Below are 7,575 nucleotides of genomic sequence, written 5' to 3'. Positions count from 1 at the left end.
TTTCCCTCAGTCCCACCCCACTTGAAGTAGAATCACCTAGGCTTTATGAAGTGAACTCTCTCCATATTTATTAGGTGGCATGGCTTGATGAAATACCATATGTGAGCCATAGATCCAAAAACAAATACAATTTAGACTAAGGGGTTAAAAATTCCCTATTTCTATTATTACCATATGGCTTTTATGTGCTCGGAATCTCCTGCTTATATCATGTGATGTGCTCTAAATGAAAGGTAGTGAATGATTTAATTTTCTGTAAGTCTTAAATGGTGTTACCTCTATATCATAATATTAACACAGTCAAAATTAACACACTTGTTAATGTTCAAACTTGACCTTAAATAAAATTATTACATGTTAATGAAAAGTATATAAAGATGATACGGAGTATTATAAAACTTTAAATTAATAAACATTTAACAACATTTTACATTATAACATTTGTTTTTAATAAGCTAGTAAGAAACTATAACTAGTGAATATATATTTATATGAGATTTCAAATAAGAAATGTATGCACTCTCAACATACAAATTACAGAGAGTGAGGAATAGCTCAAGTGGTTAGAGCTTCCCTCCCGATTACAGGAGATTCTGGGATCGATTCTCACCCTGCGGCCCTTGTGGCTCTCTAAACACCAAAAAAAATAAAAAATACAACCCTCTTTTAGGGTTTCTCCAAAATCTTGTTCGTTTAGGTCGAAAATAGTCTAATTTCTTCGTTTTTTCGGAAATTAAACTATTTCCGACCTTTTTTCCCCTTAAGTTTATTTAGTTTTGCAATTTAGGTTTCAATAAATCTACACAAGTAGTGTAGATATTCGCCCATCTACCTATGGTGGACTCGTTAGTTTTTGTTAGTTTATATTTAGGGTTTGTTTGTGTGTTAGAGTTTATAAAAAAAGGTAATCATCTTTTGCCCTATTGTCAGTTCTTTGGTAAAAATATGTTCGAGATCGCAACGGTTGTCATGTTTTCAAATGCGTTCAAGCAAATTAGATGAAAATCATCCTTGAGGCTACAACAAATCAATAGACCATCTCTTCGAAAAGGCTGTATAATATTCCAGCAATGTGTGGGAGAGATGTACCACATTTCAAGATCTTTTCAACGATCGTAGCTTTGATGAAGGAAACCCTAATTTGATTCAATTTTATGTATTTGTTAATATATATATATATTTCATTTTTAGATGGCGAATGACTTTTTATTAATAAATTGACTAATTTGTTTAATAAAAAAAACATACAAATTACAAGATACTACGACTACATTTTATCGGTAAAACATTTTTACAATCATAATTCTTTGATTTTAATGATGTGTTATGATCACCTAATTTTGATTTATAAAAATTTGATATGGAGTAACATACTTGAACTAATAATTTTAACTTACAAACACTTATTTAAACAAACTTATTTTAGTTGTAAATAAAATTTAGATAGTCATTATTCATCCATATTAGATTTGAACTTTTCTTATCAGAATCATAAAATTTTTATCTTTACTTTTTTTTCATTTATCCCTATGCTCTCCACACTTGCATCATTTTATAGGGTAGTTTCTACAAAAATGATTTTGGATTGTGTTTTTTTTTTTCCTTTTACCGTTGACTAATAATTATTTTTAGAGAAGGTATTAGGTGCGGCAAGCCGCACCAAACAATTCATGCATCCAGTATATATGATATGCAATATTTGATCAGATATGTATTATTTGATAGAGGATTTGTACAACTTGTTGGAGGATATGTGTTATTTAATGGAGGATACGTACAGTTTTGTTGTAGGATATGTATTGTTTGTTATAGGATATGTAGTATTTGATAGAGGATATGTACAATTTATATTTGGTAGAGGATACTACAGTTTGATATAGAATATGTAGTATTTGATAGAGGATATGTACAATTTATCTTTGGTAGAGGATACTATAGTTTGTTAGAGGATATTATCATATAGCCAATAGAGGATATCGTCCAACCTATAGATAATATCATAGACACAATTATAAATGATATCATATAACCAATAAAGGATATCGTCCAGCCTATTGATGATATCATTGATGATATCCTAGACACAATTATAAATGATATCATATGGCTAATAGTGGATATCATTCAGCCAATAAAGGATATTATAGACACAATTATAAATGATATCATATAACCAATAGTGGATATCATCTGACCAATAGAGGATATCAAAACCACAATTATAAATGATACTTCGTATCATGTAACCAATAGAGGATATCATCCAGCCTATGGATGATATCATATATAAAATAAATGATATAATCTAGCTTATATCATAGAACCAATAGTGGATATCATCCAATTTATAGCAGATATCATATAAACAATAGAGGATATCATCAATCTCATAGAAGATACCCGTATCATAAAAACAATAGAGAATATTAAAAGAAAAAAAAAACAATAGAGGAGATATCATTCATCATATAGATAATATTGTAGACACAATACATGATATCATCCAGCCTTTAGATGAAATCATGAAGACAATGAATGAATAAAACTATACATATTTTATATTTAGTAATCTTTATTATTTTTAAATTAAACAAATACAATAATTGTCTTCCTACCATTGAAGGTCAACAATGACAGGATCACCGTTGAATGAAGGTCCCGTACTAAGCTTATGGGTATAAGCTAGCATGCTCATTTCTCAACCAAAATACATGCATTTGTTATCAAAACACTTACAATTCAACATACAATCACATAGGATAATCAATTTCAACAATTATACATCACACAAGAAAGCCCCAAATCGATTTTTGTGGGTATTTTTCGAAATATCCAAGAGTCTCAAGCAATTATCAAGTGAAATCAAGCATAAATCATGAACAAATATAATCAACAATCAACGAGTTTTCACTATCTACAATACCACCGCCAATAACAAATGTTGTCGATGAGAGCGACCATTGGGTATAAAGCAAAAACCCGCTAGACTGACGAAACATTTGGTCGATCAGTCCAGACTGACGCAAATACGCAATAGTTTGTGTTAATTTTAAGTGACTTATAACCTTTGTTTTGACTAAGAATTAATTGTAAGTGACTTAATACAATAAACCACTTTCTCATTTGACCAAAATCGCCCAAACTCAATGATTGTACATGTTACCATTTCAAACTCTTTGAAATAGGACTTTGTTTTCCACATTTTAAAACCAACTCCCCAAGAACCATATACTTATTTTATATAGGCGCCATGAATGTCTTAGCCAAATCAAACTTGAAAAATTTAAATTTAATGAGATAATTATAAGCTAAATTAGCTTATGATTGTTTCAAGCAGTGTGCAAGTGTGGGGATTATTTCGTATAAAATAGCCAAAATAAATTATTTATATGACATAAAATCCCTAATTGATTTCGTGGTATCATCATCAACTTTAATAACACTAGCCTAAAAAATGAAAAAAAAATACTTCCTAATAAATTAGTACTTTCATCATAGTGGATCAAAGAGTCAACTTTATCACTTTAATCCATAGATTAATGTTTAAAGGAAGAAAACTAGAGAATAGATCAATGACATACGGAAAAGAAAGCAAAAATAAGTTATGTAAAATAATTCTAAATGTCACTAAACCATCATATTTATTTTGATACCCTATGAAAATGGTAAAAAGAGTTGGGAAAGTTACATAACTTCGCGAGACTTGCCAATCCCCACTTTTCCTTAATTACTAAATTTGAAGCCAAAGCAAGGATATAGAGTTCTGAAACTCACATGGCAGTCGCCCTCACATTTTTGTCATATTGTTTATGTTGCTATGCTACTTTATAATTAATGGAGCACTTTGGCATAATGGTTTTTTTTTTTTTTTTTTTTTTTTTTTTTTTTTTTTTTTTTTTTAATTAGGGTAGTGTTCAGTCTAACTTATTTAAGTAAATATAATTTCATTTAAAAAAATAAATAAAACTAATTTTGAAAAAGCTATTATTATTATTATTATTATTATTATTATTATTATTATTATTATTATTATTATTATTCCTTATTATTATTATTATTATTATTCCTTATTATTATTATTATAAAAATAAAAAAAACCTACAAATAAAGTCAATCAATTTACAAGAAATTGGTGGCGAGTCGAAATACAATTTGGGCCCCCACCTCTCTAGCTATAGCGAACTCAAAATGCGAGTAGCTGCACTAGCACCAATATCGATCCTGAGTCTTAGCGAACGCCTGAACCCGCTTCAACAATGCTATAACATCCTTCTCTAATTCCCCCAACGAAGAAAAGGAGAAAGGTAGAAAACCATAGCCAATAACCCTACAACGTGCCCCAAACTTGTCTCGCATCCGCTAAGCCGCAATCGACACATTCCGACTAGGAACGAAGTAAGACAACCTAGATTGTGTTAAAGGAGAAGAACTCGTCAAATCAACAAATACATCAAGGTCTCTTAATAACTAACACTTAACTTGCACTATAGATTTGTATAGTGAATCATATCATGTTGAATCTTTCAAAACTTGATTTTGTGACCCTGTGATATTATTGGAAAAAAACTACTTATCTTGGGGATAAACTTTTAAATAAATCGGATGTACAATAAAATATTGTACATCCATTATAAAGTTACCCTAAAATGAGCAAAAGTTACCATAATATGAATAAAAGTTATCCTGACATGAATAAAAGTTACCAAACATTTATGCTTTATTGATAAAAGTTACCCAAAAAATTGTAAAAGTGACCCTAAATTTGATAAAAGTGACCCTCGATGTACAATATGTTACTATACATCGGATGTATACACAAGTTACTCTATCTTGGCCTGAGTGTAAGATGATTATAAGATTCACAAATCTTCAAGAATAATATGAAGATACGTATATGACCTAGACATTTCTATTAGTTTCTAAAGTATGTTGCTTAAAATATAATATACCATTCACAATACTAATGTGATTCTATAAACACAATGCTAATGTGATTCTATAAACACAATGTCATATGAAAAATATATTAAATGTTTTTTTTTTTGACATCAGCATAACTTAAAATAAATTACAAGTTTAAAGTAAAGCTAATTAAACTAGTCCAACTATGGTTGGCCAGAAGATGTGCCCGTTGTACCTTGTCCCTGTCAACTTTTAGGATGTTACAACACTGAAATTTCAATCCCAAAATTTTAATATCCTATATGGTCCAGAAAATACTTATATCATTTAAATCTGTCTTACGTAAAAGACTGATCAAATTCATTGAGTCCGAGTAAAGAAGAATTTTAGAGAAACTCTTTGTAGTACCCTATTTTTGAGCTTTAAGATATGCTTGTGCCTCTGGATGCAAGGCTGAGATTGCTAATCCAAAGCCTGCTCCTGCTCCTGCATCCGTGAAATCCTCTCCATTAAGCTTCATAGCCCAACCAAAACCACTTCGTCCACTATCTTTCTCCCAAGAGCCATCTATCTGAAGCGTACAATCTGGCTTTGCTATATTTGAACCAAAGATAAAAATTTCCCGTCCTATATGTACCTAAAAGAATCCCGGTGGTTCATTGGGTTCCATATCAAGATTTTGCTACATACCTGAAATATGGAGATCTGGTTTGTTGAAATCATGAAGAGATTGTATAACCTGTTCTATGTTCCTTTCCAACGTGGTAGTACCACCACTATCTCCTTTGAAAATGCGCTGATTTCTAGTAACCCATAGGCCCCATAAAGTTGCAATAAAGCTGGTTATTGCGGAGCTATGAATTCCCTCCTGACTATAAAGAAGCAGGATATAGGTTTGAATCCAATCCGAAAGATTAATGGTATTGGAATCATTAGTTGTATAGCTGTCAGCTACGTGGGATGTGCATTTTTCCACGCAGCGCAAATTTAGCTAGATCACATAATCTAAGATGTGTTGTGTGTTTTCAACCTAGATTCACTCCACAAAAATCACATAAGACATTCATTTGCATACCACGCTGTGCCAGTTTTTTCCTTTGTTGGGATGGCATCATAGTAAAGTTTCCACATGAACATACTTCATTTTGGCGATATTTTAAGCCTCCAAATGATTTTGAAAAAGTCAGAATTACTTGCGCTTTGCTCCGGTTCCTAATTGTTATCCTTTTATGATAAAAAGGCATACCCAGATTTAACCGTAAATCTCCCTGAAGGATGATTCAACCAATACAGGAAGTTCCATTCCTAGAATTTGATGTGCACAGTGCCACTCAAATCTCTCTCTAGCTCACAAGAGTAGCATTCCGTGAACACGAATCCTGGTTAATAAAATCTTTAACCTTCCACCTCAAACTGTCACGCAGAGTCTGATTTGATTGGACCACTCGAATTGTCCCATGAACCCAGGCCAGTTGCTACTACAAGCAGGAATATTATTACCATTCCCAATCTTCCAAGCAAATCCTGGTTGGAAACGATTAACAACTTGCTGGAATCCTCTCCGGGCTTACGAAATGGAACATAACACCTGATTTCTTAGAGACCATGACATATAACACATTTCAATTCTGAATTGAAAACCTTTGCCGTTAAAAGTTGTGGATTTTTGTGCATCCTAAGCACACCGATGAATAAGAGGGTATCATTCATCATACTAGTAGCTCTAATTCCCAAACCACCCATTCCTTTCGGTAACTGAATAATTTTCTTCTTCGTCCAATGAATACCCTTTTCCCCATTTGTAGCCCACAAGAACCTTGTTATAATTGAATCTAATTTGTTAGCTATTGCTAACGGTAATTTAAAAGACTTCATAACATTTGAAGTGATTCCCATTAATACCAAGTTAATAAGTACCAATTTTGCAGATTGTGATAGTCTACAAGTAGACCATGCTAGGACTTTTGTTTGTACTTTAGAAATTGAAGCTCTTTGATTTTTTTTCCCAAAATATCAATCGGGTTCCCCAAGTGCGTTCCATAATCTGAACACTAGGAATCCTTAGAACTTCTTTATATTCGGTAATAAGGTTTTGAGGGACAGAAGGACTAAATTTGATGTAATATAAGAATTTTAGAAATTTATCCTCTGTCCCGTCCCAAATCTTGTTGAAATATCCCGGATGTTTTCACAAGAGAAACAATCAATTTTAAAGAAAAATATGGCATCATCCGCAAAAAATAAATGTGATATTTTTGGAGCTCTTCTAGCAATTTTAATTCCACTAAATAGCTTAATTTCTTCGGCTAAGAGTAGCATTCTAGACAAAACATCCATACAGAAAAGGAATAAATATGGGGATAGAGGATCACCTTGTCGCAGACCGCAGTGTGGCTTGAAGCTCACTGTCATTTTCCCATTCACAATGGCCTTTAAACTGACCGTTGAGACACATTGAGAAATCCACTGAATCCACCGGGAAGAGAAGCCATAGGATTTTTTAGGATTTTAAATAAAAAAAATCCAATCTACCCGATCATACGTTTTCGACATGGTAACTTTAGATGAGTTGAATGTTTTTTCATGTTAATGAAATGAATAAGTTCCTGCAGTAAGTATACATTGTCTTCCATGTGTCGAACTGGGATGAACGCATGTTGAAAATCCGAAATT

The sequence above is a fragment of the Chenopodium album genome, chromosome 6 (assembly GCF_948465745.1).
Source record: "Chenopodium album chromosome 6, dcCheAlbu1.1, whole genome shotgun sequence".
Lineage (NCBI taxonomy): Eukaryota > Viridiplantae > Streptophyta > Magnoliopsida > Caryophyllales > Amaranthaceae > Chenopodium > Chenopodium album.
The sequence above is the reverse complement of the archived record's forward strand: the minus strand, read 5'-3'. Positions refer to the sequence as shown.